The 23,045-nt window shown below is 52.6% G+C and overlaps 1 protein-coding gene across 3 annotated transcripts in view; it reads left to right on the forward strand.

The window, feature by feature from the left end:
- Nucleotides 1–22,549: 22,549 nt before the first annotated feature.
- LOC119967844 (NACHT, LRR and PYD domains-containing protein 3-like) overlaps nucleotides 22,550–23,045 on the forward strand; it is a 72,613-nt gene continuing 72,117 nt past the window's right edge. For all 3 annotated transcript variants that reach the window (XM_038800886.1, XM_038800888.1, XM_038800887.1), the window contains exon 1: nucleotides 22,550–22,746. The gene's annotated coding sequence lies outside the window, so the exon portion shown is untranslated. The remainder of the gene's footprint in view (nucleotides 22,747–23,045) is intronic.

Raw genomic sequence — 23,045 nt, forward strand, 5'->3', positions numbered from 1 at the left:
TCCAAAGGGGGCATCCTTTCCCTTTGAGATACTTCCTGAGTTCCAGCTCCCAAAAGGGACACTGACCTACTCTGCTGCTGTTGGTCGTTGCAACCACAAACTGCTCTGGGTTCATGAGGCGTTCCATTGCCTGCATGGCCATTTCTTTTTCTCCTATGCTCTCTTAAATTTAGAACGAGGAATAATAAGACAATGCTTATAAAATACGGGTACGGCTTTCGCTATGTTCCGATTAATACAATCCCGACAGTTTGTCGCAACAAAAATCTCTCGGTTTTACCTTACAACCTTGTTAGTTACGCATGCAAAAACACACTTCCGAATTATGAGGATTGATTTGAACTACTTGAACACTTGTGGTTTTTCCTTTTCCCAATTGGATTTCAGGTTCTAATTTCTGGGTTCTAGTCGAGTCCCGGCGGAGTGGCCACTAAATGTTGCTCGTTCTGGGTGAGTGTGCTTTACACTCAATTTGGCTCTGTTTCGTTCCTTAGCTGTGGAGTCGCCAGGTATCGTTAAGATACCGCCACAAGTTTCAAGTTCAAACTAATAAATCCATACACCAGTTAGTAAGTTCAAACAAGACACGTTTATTATAATACAGTAATCTACTAATCATGCATATAAAACTATAAGACTGGGCTAATCCTACCACTACTAGGCCAAATACTTATCTGGATAAGGGGACTGCCGGATCAGGGAACAACGGCCTCTAGCTTTGTCCTGGGTCCGCAGGCTTCCAGTAGTTATGGACTAAAGGGGGTCAGGAGTGTCTACTCTCGTAGCGTGCATTGTATGACACTTACGTGATGGCGGCTGCTGTCCAGACCTCTCCTCCTCAAGGTTATTCTGCTGCAATGGTGTTCTGCTGGGAGGGCTGTCTGGTCAAGGAGAGGCTGGCAGAGAGAGAGAGAGCTGGGGTCGGGGTCTCTGTCTTATACCTCTCTCAGGGTCTCGCGCCCACCTGGGCGGACCCTCTATACACTCGCAATCGATTGGGTCTTTTCCCAATCGATTGATTTGAATTCCCCAATAACGGGGCAGTTCCTCGATCACTGGGCGGTTCTTGGGACTTATTGTTTTGGACTTCTTTTGGCGCCGAGAAGTCTGGCCTTCTATTAAATGTATCGATTAGCATTAACTTGTTTCCATTGTACATGGGAATCACCCAGTATCGCCTCATTAGTATGCTAACTTGTTTTCTTTCACAGTGCTGTATGGGTTTCTGCAGCAGTCAGAATATACAAGCGCTCTGCAAGCTGCTTGCTTTTGCAACATGTCCATTTTCCCTGCATTCCTTGTAATCTTCCATTTTGTGTAAGGCAGTGGCCACCCCAGGTGGCTACAGGTAGGAGCAGAGGGGTAGGGGCAGAGGGGTAGGAGCAGGAGTGGAGGAGGGGTAGGAGCACGGGCGTCGGAGCAGGAGTGGAGATGGGGTAGGAGTGTTGCTCTGTTTATTTGGTTCTAAATATGGTCGCCTTTCTCAATCTTAATTATGTTTTGCTTTAGAGTCGCCAGGTATCTTTCGATACCGTCACAAGATTCAAACCCGAATACTGATCAAAGAACCAATGCACCAGTTAGTTAGTACAAAGTCAACACTATTTATTTACACACACAGTAATATCTACTCATGCACACAATACCATAAACTAAATAAATAATAAATAAAAGCAAATTACTGCGGATGCTGGAATCTGAAACGAAAGAGAAAATGCTGGAAAATCTCAGCAAGTCTCCAACATCTGTAGGGAGAGAAAAGAGCGAACGTTTCGATGACTCTTTGTCAAAGCTCCTTTTTTAAAAAAATCGGTAAAGGAGTTGTGGCAGGGGCCCGGATAGGCCTGGAACAAGGAATGTTCCACATACCCCATAAAAAGGCAAGCGTAGCTAGGACCCGTGCGGGTACCCATTGCTACACCTTTGATTTGGAGAAAGTGAGATGAGTTAAAGGAGAAGTTGTTGAGAGATAGAACAAGTTCAGCCAGGCGGAGGAGAGTGGTGGTGGATGGGAATTGTCCGGGTCTCTTTTTGAGAAATAAGCAAAGAGCTCTCAGGCCATCCTGGTGTGGGATGGAGGTGTGGAGGGATTGCACATCCATGGGGAATAGAATACGGTTAGGGCCCGCCAACTGGAAGCTGTCAATATGATGCAGTGCATCAGAGGAATCCCGGATGTAGGTGGGGAGGGAATGGACCAGAGGAGTGAGGATGGAGTCAAGATAAGAGGAAATAAGTTCAGTGGGGCTTTGACAAAGAGTCATCGGACTCGAAACGTTAGCTCTTTTCTCTCCCTCCAGATGCTGCCAGACTTGCTGAGATGTTCCAGCATTTTCCCTTTCGTACCATAAACTAAAGTATCTCGAACGCTAACAGCTATACTGAACTTCGGGTGCCCACTCAATCAGAGGAATAATGGCCGTTATTCGGATCTGAGGCTGTTGATTGTGAAGGTGTAACAGGAGAACAGCTAAGGTCGTCCGTCTGATGGCGAGCGTTGACCTTGTACTTACTTGCTTCTGGTGCAGCTGGTGGATGGGTCTCTCCGCTTCGAGAGCCGTCCAAGAGAGCAATTCCCTCTCGGGGGCTTCTTCTTATACCCAAAGGGGGCTTTGCGTGCTTTTGGGCGGGCCTTGAACTTGGCCCCAATTAACTGGACTGCATCTTGATCGCTGGTATCGATCTCAACCAAGAAAGGGGTGGGTGCCCTGTTGGCTGGGCGTGTCTTAGGTGGCCGTTGGCCTTGCTGTGTTTGGGTCTTTCTGGCGCCAGGGTGTCTGCCTTAGTATCAGTTACTTGAATGTCATTCCTTTGTTCCCGGAGATGGGCCATCAATATGCTAATTGACCTACAGTTTCAGTCTCGTCTGGGTGTTGCCTTCTCAACACAAATCCAGGCACTGTGCCTGCCGGCTTTCTTAGCATTGTCCATGTTTCCCTATAGTCTTTGAAAACATCCATTTTGTATTCTGGAAGTGCCATTCTAGATGGCTACAGGAGCAGGAGTGGAGTGGAGGAGGGGTAGGAGCAGAAGTGGAGTGGAGGAGGGGTAGGAGCAGGGGGGTAGGAGGAGTGGTCGGAGCAGGGGGGTAAGAGCAGGAGTGGAGGAGGGGTAGGAGCAGGAGTGGAGGAGGGGTCGGAGCAGGAGTGGAGGAGGTGTCGGAGCAGGAGTAGAGGAGGGGTAGGAGCAGGAGTGGAGGAGGGGTCGGAGCAGGAGTGGAGGAGGGGTAGGAGCAGGAGGTAGGAGGAGTGGAGGAGGGGTAGGAGCAGGAGGGTAGGAGTGGAGGAATGGTCAGAGCAGGGGGGTCGGAGCAGGAGTGGAGGAGGGGTAGGAGCACGGGGTAAGAGCAGGAGTGGAGGAGGGGTAGGAGCAGGAGTGGAGGAGGGGTCGGAGCAGGAGTGGAGGCGGGGTCGGAGCAGGAGTGGAGGAGGGGTCGGAGCAGGGGTGGAGGAGGGGTCGGAGCAGGAGTGGAGGAGGGGTACGAGCAGGAGTGGAGGAGGGGTAGGAGCAGGGGTGGAGTGGAGGAGTGGTCAGAGCAGGGGGGTAAGAGCAGGAGTGGAGGAGGGGTAGGAGCAGGGGGGTAAGAGCAGGAGCGGAGGAGGGGTAGGAGCAGGAGTGGAGGAGGGGTCTAGGCAGGAGTGGAAGAGGGGTAGGAGGAGGAGTGGAAGAGGGGTAGGAGGAGGAGTGGAGGAGGGGTAAGAGCAGGAGTGGAAGAGGGGTAGGAGGAGGAGTGGAGGAGGGGTCGGAGCAGGAGTGGAGGAGGGGTAGGAGCAGGAGTGGATGTGGGGTCGGAGCAGGAGAGAAGGAGGGGTAGGAGCAGGAGTGGAGGAGGGGTCCAGGCAGGAGTGGAAGAGGGGTAGGAGGAGGAGTGGAGGAGGGGTAGGAGCAGGAGTGGAGGAGTGGTAGGAGGAGTGGAAGAGGTGTAGGAGCAGGAGTGGAGGAGGAGTCGGAGCAGGAGTGGAGGAGGGGTAGGAGCAGGAGGGTAGGAGGAGTGGAGGAGGGGTAGGAGCAGGAGGGTACGAGCAGGAGTGGAGGAGGAGTAGGAGCAGGAGGAGTGGAGGAGGGGTCGGAGCAGGAGTGGAGGAGTGGTCGGAGCAGGAGTGGAGGAGGAGTGGAGGAGGGGCCGGAGCAGGAGTGGAGGAGGGGTAGGAGGAGTGGAAGAGGGGTAGGAGCAGGAGTGGAGGAGGGGTAGGAGCAGAAGTGGAGGAGGGGTAGGAGCAGGAGTGGAGGAGGGGTAGGAGCAGGAGTGGAGGAGGGGTACGAGCAGGAGTGGAGGAGGAGTCGGAGCAGGAGTGGAGGAGGGGTCGGAGCAGGAGGGTAGGAGGAGGGGGAGAGGGGTAGGAGCAGGAGTGGAGGAGGGGTAGGAGCAGGGGGTAGGAGCAGGGGGGTTGAAGCAGGAGTGGAGGAGGGGTCGGAGCAGGAGTGGAGGAGGGGTCGGAGCAGGAGTGGAGGTGGGGTCAGAGCAGGACTGGAGGAGGGGTCGGAGCAGGAGTGGAGGTGGGGTCGGAGCAGGAGTGGAGGAGGGGTACGAGCAGGAGTGGCGGTGGGGTCGGAGCAGGAGTGGAGGAGGGGTAGGAGCAGGAGTGGAGGAGGGGTACGAGCAGGAGTGGAGGAGGGGTACGAGCAGGAGTGGAGGAGGGGTACGAGCAGGAGTGGAGGAGGGGTAGGAGCAGGGGGTAGGAGGAGTGGGGTAGGAGGAGTGAAGGAGGGGTCGGAGCAGGGGGGTCGGAGCAGGAGTGGAGGAGTGGTCGGAGCAGGAGTGGAGGAGGAGTGGAGGAGGGGTCGGAGCAGGAGTGGAGGAGGGGTCGGAGCAGGAGGGTAGGAGGAGTGGAGGAGGGGTCGGAGCAGGAGTGGAGGAGGGGTAGGAGCAGGAGTGGAGGAGGGGTCGGAGCAGGAGTGGAGGAGGGGTCGGAGCTGGAGTGGAGGAGGGGTCGGAGCAGGAGTGGAGGAGGGGTAGGAGCAGGAGTGGAGGAGGGGTCGGAGCTGGAGTGGAGGAGGGGTCGGAGCAGGAGTGGAGGAGGGGTAGGAGCAGGAGTGGAGGAGGGGTAGGAGCAGGAGTGGAGGAGGAATGGAAGAGGGGTAGGAGCAGGAGTGGAGGGGTGTTTGGGGCAGGAGTGGAGGGGTGGTCGGAGCAGGGGTGGAGGAGGGGTAGGAGCAGGAGTGGAGGAGGGGTCGGAGCAGGAGTGGAGGAGGGGTCGGAGCAGGAGTGGAGGAGGGGTCGGAGCAGGAGTGGAGGAGGGGTCGGAGCAGGAGGGTAGGAGGAATGGAAGAGGGGTAGGAGCAGGGTGGTAGGAGCAGAAGTGGAGGGGTGTTTGGAGCAGGAGTGGAGGGGTGGTCGTAGCAGGGGTGGAGGAGGGGTAGGTGGAGGGGGGGTAGTAGGAGTGGAGGAGGGGTCAGAGCAGGGGGAGTAGGAGCAGGAGTGGAGTAGGGGTAGGAGCAGGGGGGTGGGGGAAAGACGCCAAAGGGGAAACACAGCGTAAACAGGAGGAAGGGCTCGCAAACAGAGTCCCCCCCATACCTGTGCATCTCAAGGGGACACAAGTAGAGATGTGCCCCACAGGAGCTTGTGGGTCTCCCATTGGTGTCTGTTCCGTTGCTGCTCTCTGCTGTGTTTTCTTTCGGTAATATTGCACTCTGTAATATCCTTTTATTAATGTTGATATGATACACTTTGTCATAAATGAAATTCCCTTTAATAAAAATACTTTTTTAAAAACTTCCCTCATACGGCCCATTCCAAGCGGTTGGAAACCATTACATTCTGGCCCCACTTTTACCATTACCCTATTGCTGACTTGAGGTACTATTGATTTTTCAAATTGCTGATCTCGCTCAATATCCTGCACTGCTTGTCGATCTCGAGCTTCTTTCTTAATCGCATGCAATTGCTTCTCATATTCCTGGGTCCTAGTGGTTCCACCTGTTTGCCTCTCGAAATGATTTCCTCGGGTAATTGCATGGCTTAGCCAGTCATTAATTCGAAGAGTGTAAATGTGGTATTTTGGTTTGCAGTGGCCTGCAAGCGCATCCAGAAATACTGCTGCCTTGCCGTCCCAGGTTTCCTGAATCGCTTTTGCGACAGAGGTCTTAAGTGATTCATTCGCTCAACCAGCCCAGAGGTGATAAGAGATATAGAATTTTTGCTTGTCATCTGTTTGCACACTTCCTTAACAATTTTACCAGTGAAATGGATACCCAGGTCTGAGCCCATTTGAGTTGGATCCCCCAACCTTGGTACTATTTCTTCCACCAATATTTTTGCTCGTCAAGGCAGAGCAGTCCTGGGTGGAGAATGCTTTCACCCCTCTGGTGAACTGATCTATTAGATTTGAATTTGTTTCATTGCCACGTGTACCGAGGTACAGTGAAAAGTATTGTTCCGAGTACAGTCCAGACAGATTAAATTGACATAGGGCATACATAAATACAGAATGCAAATACATAGACACAGGCATTGGGTGAAGCATATTAGATCGTAATACTACTCAGTAGAGAAGATGTGTGAAGAGATTAGATCAGTCCTTAAGAGGGTTGGTTAGGAGTCTGGTAACAGCGGGAAGAAGCTGCTTTTAAACCTGTTAGTGCATGTTCTCAAACTCTCCCAAGTCAGCGGGAAGTGTAATCAGAATCAATAGATGGGAGGCAGATTTGTGTGATGGACTGGGCTGTGTTCACGACTCTGTAGTTTCTTAAGGTCTTGGCCCGAGCAGTTGCCATGCCAGGCTGCGATGCAGATAGGATGCTGTCTATGGTGCATCTGCAAAAATTGGTCAGCGTCAATGTGGACACGACAAATTTCCTTCGTTTCCTGAAAAAGTGTGGGCACTGTTGTACTTTCTTGGTTGCTGAGTCGACGTGGATCGGCCAGGACATATTGTTGGTGATGTGCACACCTAGGAATTTGAAGCTGCCAATCATAATAATAATAACCGTTTATTGTCACAAGTATGAAGTTACTGTGAAAGCCCCTCGTCGCCACATTCCGGCGCCTGTTCGGGTAAGCTGGTACGGGAATTGAACCCGCGCTGCTGGCCTTGTTCTGCATCACAAACCAGTTGTCTAGCCCAATGAGCTAAACCAGCCCTAAGTAGTCCACCTCGGCACCATTGATGCAGACAGCATAATTTATTACTAGACAATACTTATTTCCCTTTGATTGCGGTAACAGACCAGTGAAATTGATCTGTATCTGTTCCCAGGGGTTGGTGCTGAAATTCTATTTCTGTTGCTTTCCTAGGATTATATTGGGCACAGGTAATCCATTCTGTTTACAGAATTGTACTGTGTCCCTTCCTATCCCTTTCCACCAACACCAATGTTATTCCGTTCGGTATGTTGTGTCCTGTTGTCAATTCCCAGTAACAGTCTTCTGATACTTTTAGGGGCAACTACCTTTCCTTCTTTCCTCCACACCCCATCACTATCTGGGATCATTCCCCATTCTATCCACTCATCCTTTGAACTATTGGGCAGGATCACGATATTTACTTCAGACTCTTCTCTTATACTGCAGATGGCTATGCTATTATCTCCTTCCTATTCTGCCTATCCCGCTGTTACCTTGGCTGCCTAATCAGTTTCTTCCTGTTCGGGGGGTTTCGATTCTCCTGTGGGCTCTGATCTTAATTACCACAGCCTCATGTTTCCTTGATTGCTTGGATGAGTTCCCGAATCAGTATTTCATGTTGAGCCGGTAGCCCACAACATACCCTTGCCTGCTTCAGGAACCCCCATCTTCATGTACCACACCAAAGGCCTACCGATTTTCAGTGCAGACATTGACTCTCCTGCCCCAGGATAGTTTTGGTGTTGTCTATCAGGGCCCGTAACTCCGTACCATGGGCTGATTACTGCCTGGCAGTGGGCTGTTTGTCTTTACGAACCCGCCTTGCTCGACCACTACCCATCCTGTTCTCGGTTCCCCGTCCACTCTGTGATCCATCCACAAATAGTGTCATCTCCGCCCTTCTAGAGGATCCTCTCTAACGCTATTCACTTCCTCAACTCCCATGTGCACATCACATGAATATTCCTTTCTTCAGTATCCATTTATGGGCAGCACGGTAGTACAAGTGGAGAGCACTGTGGCTTCACAGCGCCAGGGTTCCAGGTTCGATTCCCCACTGGGTCACTGTCTGTGCGGAGTCTGCACATTCTCTCCGTGTGTGCGTGGGTTTCCTCCGGGTGCTCCGGTTTCCTCCCACAGTCCAAAGACATGCAGGTTAGGTGGATTGGCCATGATAAAATTGCCCTTAGTGTCCAAAAAGGTTAGGAGGGGTTATTGGGTGGCGGGGATAGGGTGGAAGTGAGGGCTTAAGTGGGTCAGTACAGACTCGATGGGCCGAATGGCCTCCTTCTGCACTGTATGTTCTATATCTCACCGGGTTGCTTCTCTTGTCCTTAACTACTGTAATCCACCCATTTAAGTAATAGTCACTCCCCTTGAGCCCTTCCAGATTCTGATATCATCTTCAAATCTTCCCATGTTCAGAATCTGCACCAAGGGTGTTCTATATGGGCTTTATTTTTCCAACAGCAGTTGCTGATTTCAGTCATAGACTACAGGGTGCTTATATTCTTCATATTGACTTCTGGTGCGGCCATGAGCTGAGCGTCGCATAAAAATGTCTAAAAACTTTGACCATGGCATTTTAGAACTCCAAAACAGGCACCAAAAGTACTTACAACCCCTCCATCATCCGCACTGCCAAACAGGATGTGAAAGAACCAGCCACTCAGACAGACATCCAGCAGAGATGAGGGGAGGGAAACCTCAGCCTGGGATCAGGGAACCACGTGTCGAGGCTCGGAACCGGTGAGGGTCAACCCCGCAGGGCTCCCAGCACAGACTCAGCTGCTGATTGATGTGCTTAATGACCTTCGAGCTGCAGAGCCACCGTGAGGAGAAGAGAAGAGACCTCCTGGCAGTCGTCGAGACGGCAGTGGAAGTGCGAAGGCCCCCATGAGAGGGACAATGGACAATATCGAGCAGAGGCTGGAGACCCAGGAGTCGATGACAAGGGAGCGAGAAAAAAAATCACCATGGGCCAAAGGGGCCAGATCGTGGCACTCAAGGCTGAGGTGGCAAGCCTCGTCAGAACCTAGAAAGGGGCTGAAAGACAAAGTCGACGGCCAGGAAAGCCGTTGGCAGAATCTGAGAATCGTGGGGCTGCCGGAGGTAACAAAGGGGAGAAACTCCACACAATACGTAGCAGCGTTCCTCAGGAATCTGGTCTGTGAGGAGGGCATTGCCAAGCCCCCGGAGGGAGACCATGCCCACAGGTTGCTTCGGTGGGGGAGGCACCGCAGGCAATAACCCTGAGGCTCTACAGGTACCAGGACAATGAACGAAACCTGAGGGGAATGAAAAGTCTGAGCAAGTGGGAACGACATTCCATCCACTTGTACCAGGACATAGGTGCTGACCTGGCTAAGCGCTGGGCAGAATTTAACTGTGCCAAATCTGTGCTGTACATAAGTGGGGTGCAGTTTGGTATATTCTACCTTGCCAAGTTATGGGTCACGTACCAGGTCACATAAAGAACTCTACTTTTACACCCGAAGGAAGTCAACAGGTTTGTCCAGAAGAATGGACTGGGCAACCAACAATAGAGGGCAATACCCAGAATGCAGGCTACAAGAGGTTGAGGGGGGCAGGAGTGAACACAGGCAGAGGCGCGGAGAGATTGGGGTGGAGAGGAAAGAGAGGTCGGGCATAGGGGAATCGGACAGTTAGGAGAGCCGCTACACCAGCGAGCAAGCTGGTGTATGGAGGTGTATGGCTGGTGTATGGAGCGAAGGAGGAGGCCATGGTGCTATTCCTGAGAGGGAGGGAGCGCCTGGCAAAGGGGAAGGGAAAAACAACTTCAGAGGAAACAAAGAGCAAAAAGCAGGGTTCAGGGGAGGGAGAGAACAGTGTAAAGCAATGGGGGAAGGGTAGACTAGGAGGGGTGGTGCACAAGGGTTGGCGGGTGTGGTAGTCACCGCTGTTTGTATAATACGTATATGAGATGTAATACAGTAAGGCTCCTGTACTACAGGTACAGGGTAGATCCCTGCCTGCTGGCTCCGCCCAGTAGGCGGAGTATAAATATGTGTTCTCACCAAGCTGCAGCCATTTCTGCAGCAGCTGCGGGAGGCTACACATCTCTGCTTAATAAAGCCTCGATTACTCTCTACTCTCGTCTCGTCGTAATTGATAGTGCATCAATTTATTAAGATTTTACAGCGATAGACCTACGCATCAAGCCAGATTGCCTGCAGCTGCATCCTCAGGCAGACAACGCCACGTCGGCCTTCGACCATTGGCTAGCTTGCTTTGAAGCCTGCGTCGGATCAGCGACAGAACCGTCAAAGGCACAGAAACTCCAGGTCCTGTACACACGGTTGAGCTCCGATATTTTTCCCCTTATCCGGGATGCGCCCAACTACACTGAGGCCATGGCGCTTCTGAAAGAGAACTACATCCAGCCGATCAACAAACTCTACGCCAGGTACCTCCTTTCCACGCGGCAACAACTCCCCGGTGAGTCATTGGACAATTTCTGCTGTGCCCTGCACGCCCTGGCAAGGAACTGCGATTGCCAGGCAGTTTCGGCCGTTGAACGTAATGAACTCCTAATCAGCGACGCTTTTGTTACGGACATAGGGTCGGTAAACATCCGCCAGCGCCTCTCAGAAGGGGGTACGCTCGACGTCGCGGAGACCAAGAAACTCGCGACCTCACTAACGGTAGCCTCCCGTAATGTACAAGCGTAAGCCCCTGACCGTACGGCGCCCACCAGCGGCCACCCCAAGCCTGCGCCGCGCGGCAGCCAGCAAACCCCGGGCGGCCCAAGTGCTATTTCTGCGGGCTGCCCGGCGGAGTGCAATCTGAAAGACCTGCAGAAGAAGGGGCATTTTGTTGCGGTGTGCCAGGCCCGATCGATCACCGCTGTATCCAGGCCCATTGTGCGACCCGTGGATGCCGCCATTTTCATCCCCACAGCCCACGTGCGGCCCATGGGCACCACCATCTTCCTCTCAGCAGAACACGTGCGGTCTGTGGGCACTGCCATCTTACCCCCATCAGACCTTGTGCGGCCCGTGGGCGCCGCCATCTTTAACGCCGCCCAGCACGTGGGTGCCGCCATCTTTGGCACCTTTTTGGACAGTGCCTCAGGACCCCTGCTCATTAGGCACCTCATTTGGCCGCTCATTGCCCGCAACCGCCACCGACCAGCCCAGGGCCCACCAACACCAGCCGCAGCTCGCCTCCATCACGCTCGACCAGTCCCGGCCACACAACCTCACAACTGCGACATCGACGGTGAAAGTCGATGGCCACAAGACATCTTGCCTTCTCGACTCCAGGAGCACGGAGAGCTTCATCCACTCTGCTCCGGTAAGGCGCTGCTCCCTCGTGGTACACTCCGTTACCCAAAGAATCTCCCTGGCCTCCGGATCCTACTCCACGGAGATCCGGGGGTACTGCACAGCCACCCTCATCGTCCAGGGCGTAGAGTTCAGCGACTTCCGGCTCTACGTCCTCTCCAACGTCTGCGCTGCCCTGCTACTCGGCCTGGACTTCCAGTGCAACCTCCAGAGCCTAACCCTGAAATTTGGTGGACCCATACCACCCCTCACCATATGCGGCCTCACGACCCTTAAGGTCAACCCACCCTCCCTGTTTGCAAACCTCACCCCGGGTTGCAAGCCCGTTGCCACCAGGAGCAGGCGGTACAGCGCCCAGGACAGGACCTTCATCAGGTCGGAGGTCCAGCGGCTACTTCGGGAAGGCATCATCGAGGCCAGCAACAGCCCCTGGAGAGCTCAAGTGGTAGTGGTAAAGACTGGGGAGAAACACAGGATGGTCGTTGACTACAGTCAGACCATCAATCGATACACGCAGCTCAACGCGTACCCTCTCCCACGCATATCTGATATGGTCAATCAGATTGCACAGTACTGGGTCTTCTCTACAGTGGACCTGAAATCTGCCTACCACCAACTCCCCATCCGCAAGGCGGACCGCCCATACATTGCGTTCAAAGTAGACGGCCGCTTTTACCACTTCCTTAGGGTTCCCTTCGGCGTCACTAATGGGGTCTCGGTCTTCCAACGGGAAATGGACCGAATGGTTGACCGGTGCGGACTGCGGGCCACCTTCCCGTATCTCGATAATGTCACCATCTGCGGCCACGACCAGCAGGACCACAAAGCTACCCTTTTCAAACTTTTCCACAACGCCAAACTCCTGATCCTCACGTATAACAAGGAGAACTGCGTGTTCAGCACCAACCGCTTAGCCATCCTTGGCTATGTAGTGCAAAATGGAGTTCTCGGGCCCGACCCCGATCGCATGCTCCCCCTCATGGAACTCCCCCTCCCCCACTGCCCCAAGGCCCTCGAACGATGCCTGGGGTTCTTCTCATACTACGCCTAGTGGGCCCCTAACTCTGCGGACAAGGCCCGTCCACTCATCCACTCCACAGTTTTCCCCCTGACAGCTGAGGCCCACCAGGCCTTCAACCGTATCAAGGCCGACATCACCAGGGCCACGATGCACGCGGTCGACGAGACCATCCCCTTTCAAGTCGAGAACGATGCATCAGACGTCGCTCTGGCTGCCACCCTCAACCAGGCGGGCAGACCCGTGGCTTTCTTTTCTCGCACCATCCATGCCTCCGAAATTCAGCACTCTCCGTCGAGAAGGAGGCCCAAGCCATCGTTGAAGCTGTGCGGCATTGGAGGCATTACCTGGCCGGCAGGAGATTCACTCTCCTCACTGACCAACGGTCGGTTGCCTTCATTTTCAATAATACACAGCGGGGCAAGATCAAAAATGCTAAAATCTTGAGGTGGAGGATCGAGCTCTCCACCTACAATTATGAGATTTTGTATCGGCCCGGTAAGCTCAACGAGCCCCCCGATGCCCTATCCCGAGGTACATGTGCCAGCGCACAAAGTGGACCGACTCTGGGACCAACACGATGGTCTCTGTCACCCAGAGGTCATAGATCATAGAATTTACAGTGCAGGAGGCCATTCAGCCCATCAAGTCTGCCCGACTCTTGGAAAGAGCACCCTACCCAAGGTCAACACCTCCACCCTATCCCCATAACCCAGTAACCCCACCCAACACTAAGGGCAATTTTGGACACGAAGGGCAATTTATCATGGCCAATCCACCTAACCTGCACATCTTTGGACTGTGGGAGGAAACCGGAGCACCCAGAGGAAACCCACGCACACACGGGGAGGATGTGCGAACTCCGCACAGACAGGGACCCAAGCCGGAATCGAACCTGGGACCCTGGAGCTGTGAAGCAATTGCGCTATCCACAATGCTACCGTGCTGCCCAGTCACCCGGTTCTTTCACTTCATAAAGGCCCGCAACCTACCCTACTCCATTACGGAAGTCAGGACGGTCACCAAAGACTGCCAGGTCTGCGCGGAGTGCAAACCGCACTTCTACCAGCCAGACCGAGCGCACCTGGTGAAGGCCTCCCTCCCCTTTGAACGCCTCAGCATGGATTTCAAAAGGCCACTCCCCTCCTCCAACCGAAACACGTACTTCCTGAACGTGGTCGATGAATACTCCAGCTTCCCCTTCGCCATCCCATGCCCCGATATGACGTCTGCCACAGTCATCAAAGACCACAATAGCATTTTCATTCTGTTCGGTTTCCCCGTTTACGCCCACAGCGACCGGGGATCCTCCTTTATGAGTGATGAGCTGAGTCAGTTCCTGCTCAGCAAGGGCATTGCCTCAAGCAGGACAATCAGCTACAACCCCCGGGGAAACGGGCAGGTGGAGAGGGAGAACGGGACGGTCTGGAAAGCCGTCCTGCTGGCCCTAAGGTCTAAAAATCTCCCGGTCTGCCGCTGGCAGGAAGTCCTCTCTGACGCCCTCCACTCCATCTGATCGCTACTTTGCACTGCGACTAATGAAACCCCCCATGAACGTCTCCTTGCCTTCCCTAGGAGGTCGATCTCCGGGGTTTTGCTCCCAACGTGGCTGGCAGCTCCAGGACCCGTTCTCCTCTGCAAACACGTGCGGCTCCACAAGGCGGACCAGTTGGTCGAAAGGGTACAGCTGCTGCATGCAAACCTGCAGTACGCCACGTGGCGTACCCCGACGGCCGCCAGGACACAGTCTCCCTCAGGGACCTGGCACCAGCTGGTTCCCCACCCCCCCCCCTCCAATTGCCCCGGCGCCACACACCCTCCCCCCAGTGCACTTCACCACAGCCCTCGCTCCAGGACGATCTGTCCTCCCATTGGTTCCACCCGGGGGTGAGGATGCGGACTAGGTGACCAAGCCGGCGCCTGCATCAACACCGGGACTGCGGCGCTCACAACGGAGGATCAAGGCACCTGACCGGCTAAATTTGTGAACTTTCACCAAACTGTACTCTTTAAAAATGCTCACATACCATGTAAATAGTTTTCCACCATCCCCGCTGGACTCTTTTTTAACAGGGGGTGAATGTGGTAGTCACCACTGTTTGTATAATACGTATATGAGATGTAATACGGTAAGGCTCCTGTACTACAGGTACAGGGGTAGATCCCTGCCTGCTGGCTCCGCCCAGTAGGCGGAGTATAAATGTGTGTGCTCACCGAGGTGCAGCCATTTCAGCAGCAGCTGCAGGAGGCAACACATCTCTGCTTAATAAAGCCTCGATTACTCTCTACTCTCGTCTCGTTGTAATTCATAGTGCATCAGGGAGGAAAACAGAGGGGGGAGGAGGGTAGAGCGCTAATTGCATGGTCAAAATGAGGAAGTAGTCTGTGTTATCTTGAATGACCCGTGAGCAAGGACAGGCCCGGAGGAACAGGGCCAGGATGAGTGAAAAGATCCAGACTCCTCACCCATCTCAAGAGTTTGAGGGTAGACGTGACCATCCAACAGGAGACCTGCCAAAGAGAGGGACCCACTGTGGGTAAGGATTGCTGGATGAGACAAACATGCCATTCATATTTTGATATCAGGACAAGGGGGGGGGGGGGGGGGGGTAGCCATACTAACCAATAGGACAGTTTCATTCACAGTGACAAGCACAGTAATGGACGAAGGGGAAGCGAAATGTGATAGTCAGCGGGACCCTGGAAGGGGCCCGGCCGACTTGGTTGCCCGGAACTGGGACAATGCAGAATTCGTCAAGCAAATGATGGCCTAATCTCGGACCTAGACACTCACCGACTTGTCACTGGTGTGGGTGGACTTTAACTGCGTACAGGACCAGACAATGGACAGGAGCATCCCCAGGAACCATGTCAGGTATGACTCGAGAATTGAATGCCTTTTATGGGTGCTTCCAGGTGTAACAAAAAGAGAATACCTCCGCGATTGTAATCTCTGACCACACGCCATATTACATGGATGGGCCCAAACCCCCCTCCCCCTCCCATGGAGGCTGGATGTAGCTCTCCTCGCCGATAAGGAATACTGCACATAGATATATCTAAGCCATCGATGCAAGCAGAATAGGGAGGTCTCACTCTCCACATTCTGGGAGGCACTGAAGGCGGTGATCAGGGGCAAAATCATAGTTTATAGGGCCCTGAGAGACAGGAACAAAAGAGCAGCCAAGCAGTGGCTGATCGACTCCATACTGGAGGTGAATCGTTGATGCTCCACGGCCTCAACCTTGTAACTGCTGGAGGAAAGAAAAAAAGCTTCAAATAGAATTTGACGTGCTCTCCACATGGAAGAGAAGTCCACCAGCTCCGCCAGGCATGGGGGCCTTCTACAAAACTGGAGACAAAGCCAGCTTGAGAAAACAGGCAGCCACAAAAGAGATAGTGCAAGTTAGGGACAGTAATGGTAGTGGACCCAAATGAGGTTAACAAGGTCTTTGCAAATTTTACCAAGGGCTATACACGCTGAAGCCCCGGGAGGGGGACTCGGTGATGGAGCAGTTCCTCAACAGACTGGATATACCGGGGCAGCACGGTAGCATGGTGGTTAGCATAAATGCTTCACAGCTCCAGGGTCCCAGGTTCGATTCCCGGCTGGGTCACTGTCTGTGCGGAGTCTGCACGTCCTCCCCGTGTGTGCGTGGGTTTCCTCCGGGTGCTCCGGTTTCCTCCCACAGTCCAAAAATGTGCGGGTTAGGTGGATTGGCCATGCTAAATTGCCCGTAGTGTCCTAAAAAGTAAGGTTAGGGGGGGCGGGGTTGTTGGGTTACGGGTATAGGGTGGATACGTGGGTTTGAGTAGGGTGATCATGGCTCGGCACAACATCGAGGGCTGAAGGGCCTGTTCTGTGCTGTACTGTTCTATGTTCTACCGGTGGTGGGTGAGGATAGGAAACAAGAACTGGAAGCACCGCTAGAGCTGGGCGAAGTTGTGGAATGCTGGAATGCATTAATTCCATGCAGTCAGGGAAAGGACCAGGACCAGATGGGTTCCCGGTGGACCTTTACAAACATTTTCAGCAGCGCTGGTCCCGCACTTGGGGGAGATGTTCTTTTTTCAAAAATATTTTTATTGATTTTCATATTTTTATTATGCGCACTCCAGCAATCACTGAAAGGTTACACATTTACAGAGCCCCCTCAGAGAGAGGAGCAGAGACACACGAAACAGAAAGAGAAAATGTTAAATAATTTATTTAACATTTGGTGTTAAGGGTAAGATCCTGGTATGGATAGAGGATTAGCTGACTGGCAGAAGGCAGAGAGTGGGAATAAAGGGGTCTTTTTACAGGATGGCAGCCGGTGACCAGTGGTGTACCTCAGGGGTCTGTGCTGGGACCACAACTTTTTACAATATACATTAATGATCTGGAAGAAGGAACTGAAGGCACTGTTGCTAGGTTTGCATATGATACAAAGATCTGTAATGGGACAGGTAGTATTGAGGAAGCGGGGTCGGGGGGGGGGGGGGGGGGGGGGGGGCTGCAGAAGAACATAGACAGGCTAGGAGAGTGGGCAATGAAGAGGCAGATGGAATACAATGTGGAAAAGTGTGAGGTGATGCACTTTGGAAGGAGGAATGGAGGCACAGACTGTTTTCTAAATGGGGAAATGCTTAGGAATTCAGAATCACAAAGGGACTTGGGAGTCCTTGTTCGAGATTCTCATAAGGTTAACGTGCAGGTTCAGTCGGCAGTTCGGAAGGCAAAGGCAATGTTAGCATTCATGTTGAGAGGGCTAGAATACAAGAGCAGGGATGTACTTCTGAGGCTGTGTAAGGTTCTGGTCAGACCCCATTTGGAGTCTGGTGAGCAGTTTTGGCTGCATAGCTAAGGTTGTGCTGGCCTTAGAAATGGGTCCAGAGAAGGTTCACAAGAAAGATCCCTGGAATGAAGAGCTTGTCATATGAGGAACAGTTGAGGACTCTGGGTCTGTACTCGTTGGAAGGATGAGGGCGGTCTTTTTGAAACTTTCATGACACTGCAAGGCCTGGATAGAGTGGACGTGGAAAAACTCAAACCAGAGGAAACAATCTCAGATTAAAGAGACGATCCTTCAAAACAGAGATGAGGAGGAATTTCTTCAGCCAGAGTGTGGTTAATCTATGGAACTCTTTGCCGTAGAAGGCTGTGAGGCCAAATCTCCGAGTGTCTTTAAGACATAGATAGATGGGATTAATAAGGGGATCAGGGGTTCTGGGAAGAATGCAGGAGAATGGGGATGAGAAAAATATCAGCCATGATTGAATGGTGGAGCAGACTCGATGGACCGAGTGCCTAATTCTTCTTCTCTATTTTATTGTCTTATAATCAAACAGGAACCTTATGACTATTTACATATCTCTCCCTCCCACCTCCCCATTTTTGCCCCCCCCCCCCCTTCCACTGGGTTTGTTGAGTGCTTGGCTGGTGGGGATGGGAGCGTTGCTTCTGACAAGGGCCCGGAGAGACGTCCCTATGCAGGAGCTCTCCTCCATTCTCACCCACACTGTTTCCGGCTCCCTTACCCATCCTCTGGCTCTTTCTGCTGTGGTTGCCCAGTGATAGTATTGCAGGTTTGGGAGGGCCAGGCCTCCTATGCATCTCTTTCTCCGTAAAACTTCTTTTTGGGATCCTGGATTTTTCACCGAATCCCACACACAAAAGCCATGATCATTTTATCCACTATGTTGAAAAAGGCCTTGGAGATGGAGATCAGCATGGATCTGAGCAGTAAGAGGAACCTGGGCTGCATGTTCAGCTGGATCGTCAGCACCCTCCCTGCCAGGGAGTGTATCCCACCTCTGCAGGTCCCTCTTTATTTCCTCCACCGGACCTGTCAGGTTCCATTTGTGGATCCATATCTAATCGTGCGCAATTTGGATCCACAGGTAGCGGAATTTGTTTTGGGCTTACTTAAAAGTCAGTCCTTCCAGATCTGCCCAACTCCCTTGCGGGTTCACTGGGAAAATATCACTCTTGCTCAAGCTGAGTTTGTAACCCGAGAAGGCTCCAAACTCTTTCAGGAGCTTCAGGATCCCCTCCAAGCTGCTTTGTGGGTCCAAGATGTATAGGAGTGAGACACTGTGCTGTCCGTTGACTCTCTGGATCCCTTTCCAGTTTTTCGCCGTTCTGAGGGGGATCGCCAGGGCGAACAGTAGCAGGGGCAGCGGGCCTCCCTGTCTTGTGCCCCTGTGCAGCTGGAAGTATTTAGAGCTGGTGGTGTTGGTCCGCAAGTTCGCCATGGGAGTGTTGTATAGTAGGTTCACCCAGGCGGTGAACCCTGTCCCTAGCCCAAACTGTTCCAGTACCTCTATGAGGTACTTCCACTCGACTCTATTGAAGGCCTTTTATGCGTCCAGGGAGATGAACTCCGGATGGGGCCATTACCATGTTCAGCAGATGCCTCATGTTTGATATTAGCTAGCTGTCTACCCTTGACAAAGTCTGCCTGGTCCTCTGCGACCACTACTGGTATGCAGTTCTCCAGTCTCCTGGCCAAGATCTTGGCCAGTCACTTTGTGTCTACATTGAGTAGGGAAATGGGCCTGTAAGACCCGCATTCAGTCGGGTCTTTGTCTTTCTTGGTTATCAGCGAGATTGAGGCTTGTGCTAGCGTTGGTGCCAGCTTACCCCTTGCTAGCGAGTCTGTGAGATCTCCCACAAGTGTGGGGTCAGTTCTGGCACAGGTTTTTTTCTAAAGTCTGCTGGGAATCCATCTGGCCCCGGGGCCTTCCTCGCCTGCATGAGGCTAATGCTCTCCATGACATCTCCCAGTTCAAAAGGTATTTCCAGCCCTCTTTTCTTGTCCTCTCCCACGACTGGCATGTCCATTCCATCGAGGAACCCCTTCATCCTCAAGTCTCCTTTGGGGGGGCTCGAATGTTTACAACCCCCCCAATAGAAGGCCTCCTTGATCTTTTCTAGCTCATTTACTAGTCTGCTATTGTTATCCCTGATCCAGGCCATTTCCCTCGTGACTCCCTGCTTCCCGAGTTGGTGAGCCAGCAGGTGGCTGGCTTTGTTATCGTGGTTGTAGAGGATTACCCCCCATCCCGCGTCTGGAGGAGTTGGTGCACTATTTTCCTGGCCGAGAGCAGGTCAAAGTCCATTTGCAGCTTTTGCCTTTACACCAGAAGCTCTACGGTCGGGGCCTTGGAGTATTGCCGGTCCACCTCGAGGATGCAGTTGACCAGTTGTTGCCTAGCCACCCTCTCCTGCCTCTCACGACAAGCGATTATCTCGCCAGTGATCACAGCCTTCAGCGCCTCCCAGAAAGTGGAGTGAGAGAGCTCCCTATTCTGGTTGTTGGTAATCTACCTGTCTATGACCTGGAGATCGATATGGATCTGAACAGGAAGGGGAACCTGGGCAGCAAAGGGAAACTTGGGCAGCACGTTCATGTTGATCATCTGCACCCTCCCCACCAGGGAATGTGTCGCACCTCTGTAGGTCCCTCTTTACTTCCTCCATTAGACTCGTCAGGTTCCAAAATACCCTATCGGCAAGGAGACCCATCTCCAACCCCACATCCATGTAATGTGGAGCGTGGTCGGAGAATACGATTGCAGAATATTCTGTTCTTACTATTCTTGGAAGCTCCGCCTTTCCTACTACAAAGAATTCGATACGCGAATATACACGATGTACCTGGAAGAAGAAGAACTCCTTTTCGTTAGGAATGGTTAGGAGAAAGGTTGAGATACAGTGTCAGTTGTATTAGAAATATTATAGATTTCTGTAGAATAGATTTAGTACTGTTCTTTTATTAGCTATTACTTAGTAAAGTATGTAAAATAAACTAGCTTTGTTTCAAATAGATAGCTTGATGTTCTTTGTCAGCACTACAACTTTTAGCCACCTTGGAGGACTACACAAGGGACATCACATGGCCTGTTGTAGCCAGCCAAGAGCCCCCCCCCCCCCCCCATTTCCCTTTGTTTCCCTTACGGCTTTGCTCCAGCACGTCCCTTTCCCCCCCCCCATTGTCCCTTTACCCCTTCCTATTGTTATCCCCCTCATTCCCCTTCCTCCGTTAACCCCCTCAAGTATCCCCCATTGGTGTTCTGCACCATGCTCCCTGTCACCAGGCACTCTCTCCCCAGCGGGACATGTGCTGTGCCCCCCCCCCCCCCACCTCATTCGTACCTCCAGGTAGTGTGTGGTGGCCCCCCTCCTTGGGTCGGTTTAAGATTACCCTTCGCCGACTGCATATCTTCCCCCTCCTCACTCTTTCTTGCACTCCTACATTTTGGTTCCCCATTCAGAGTGAGGCGGTAGTCCTGTGCAAAGTGTTCCTCAAGTTCTTTTAGTTTTCCCCACAATCCTTTCACCTCTGATTTTGCAGCTGTCTTCCCAGCCTGTTCTCCTGGACGAATTTGTCCACGTCCGCCGGGGCTGTGAAGTACTGCGCTACTCTCTGGAATGTGACCCATAGTTTGGCCGCATACAGCATCTCAAAGTTCACTTCAGTGCTGTCTTAGCTCTGTTGAACTCTGCCCGGCACTTGGCCAGTCCACCCCAATGTCCTGGTAGATATTGATCTGGTGCCCTTTCCAAATGCAGGTCTTTGTTTGCCTGGCCCAGCACAGGGTTCTTTCCTGGTCTTGGTACCGATGCATTTTGGCGATTATCGCCTTCGGCTGCTTTCTGGCATTGGGTTTCGGACACAACGACCATTGGGCTCGGTCAACCTCCGGCGGGTTGGGAAAGCTGTCCTTTCCCACCAAGTTTCCTCTTGCAGGCCCACTATGCATAGGTTCTGGCGCCTTGACCGGTTCTCTTGGTACTCTATTTTCTCCTTTAGATTACCGTGTCACCACCAACCTTCCTATCTCCAACTCTAGGGCAACGATCCGATCGCTCTGGTCTGTTGAGACTCTTTCGACTTCCTGGATGGTGTTCCCATGGGCCTCAAGTCGTTTCTCTATTTTGATGAATTTGTATCATCAGAGTTTGACTGATCGCAATTTCACTGTCTGAAAATGAAAACCTACCAGAGTTCGTGTCTCGCAGGAATCCGATTGTAAAATATGGGATGTCTAACACTGAACAGTATCATTGGGTCAGTCAGTGTGTTATTAGGACAGGTGATTAAAAGCTACGGCAAAGAGGAAGGTTTTAAGGAGCATCTTAAAAAAGGGAGAGATCAAGGCAGAGAGGATTAGGAGCGGAATTCTGGAGCTTACAGCCCAGCAGTTCAAGACTCGGCTCAGCTGCCAATGGCAATAATTATGCACCTATTAATAATGGACAGCGTTTTTAATAACACAAATAGAACATAGAACATACAGTGCAGAAGGAGGCCATTCGGCCCATCGAGTCTGCACCGACCCACTTAATCCCTCACTTCCACCCTATCCCCGGAACCCAATAACCCCTTCTAACCTTCTTTTGTTCACTAAGGGCAATTTATCATGGCCAATCCACCTAACCTGCCCATCTTTGGACTGTGGGAGGAAACCGGAGCACCCGGAGGAAACCCACGCAGACACTGGGAGAACGTGCAGACTATGCACAGTGACCAGGCGGGGAATCAAATCTGGGACCATGGCGCTGTGAAGCCACAGTGCTATCCACCTGTGCTGACCGCATAATACTCACATAACTCTTACTCTTACTAAAAACACAGTCCATTATTAATAGACACATAAAAGTGACAGTGGCAGCATGGATATGAGGTTGTCTGAGTGACAGGAAACACCCAGGTGAACGTTAGTTTTTCAGATGGAGGAAGCAGACAGTGGAGTTACCCAGTAATCATAACAGTACTAATACTTTTCTTCATATGCATTAACAGCTTAGGCTTGGATTGATTGAGGGCGGCATGTTGGCGTAATGGTTAGCACTGTTGCCTACAGCGGTGAGTTCAATTCAATTTGCACATTCTCCCGGGAATCGAACCTGGGACCCTGGCGCTGTGAAGCAACAATGCTAACCGCTGTGTTACCGTGATACTCACTAACGAACTCCCCGCGTGCGCGGACACTCTCATCAACGAACCCCACGCGCCCGCGAACACGGCAACAACGCTGCGCGTGCGCAGACACGATCAGAGAGCAGTCCCGCGTGCGCGGACACACACAGCAACGAACTCATCCAGCTGCGCGCAGGCGCGACATTGAGCTTCCAGTGCCGCGCAGGCGCGTTGCTGCTGCTGGGTGATTTGCCGTTGCTGTTTTGTTTCCTTATGAAGACGGTTCGCTGCCGGAATCAGGAAGAAACGGAACAGCTCGGGCCCTGTCTGTTCATCGAGAGGCAGCATTAACGTTGACTGTGGGTCACAGCTCAGACACTGCGGAGCGTCAAGATATAATCATCCACACTGTTGATATATATTATAATATTAACGGGGCCAGGAAAGGTAACAGCCTGCAAATTGAAAAGGAAATGGCGAACATATACCTTCGGCAAACGAGAACGGGGGTGGGGGTGGGGGGTGGAGCCAGTGAGATCAGACAGTGTGTAACCCGGGGAGGATGGAGCCAGTGAGATCAGACAGTGTGTAACCCGGGGAGGATGGAGCCAGTGAGATCAGACAGTGTGTAACCCGGGGAGGATGGAGCCAGTGAGATCAGACAGTGTGTAACCCGGGGAGGATGGAGCCAGTGAGATCAGACAGTGTGTAACCCGGGGAGGATGGAGCCAGTGAGATCAGACAGT

Source organism: Scyliorhinus canicula, chromosome 6, assembly GCF_902713615.1.
Source record: "Scyliorhinus canicula chromosome 6, sScyCan1.1, whole genome shotgun sequence".
Classification (NCBI taxonomy): Eukaryota; Metazoa; Chordata; class Chondrichthyes; order Carcharhiniformes; family Scyliorhinidae; genus Scyliorhinus; species Scyliorhinus canicula.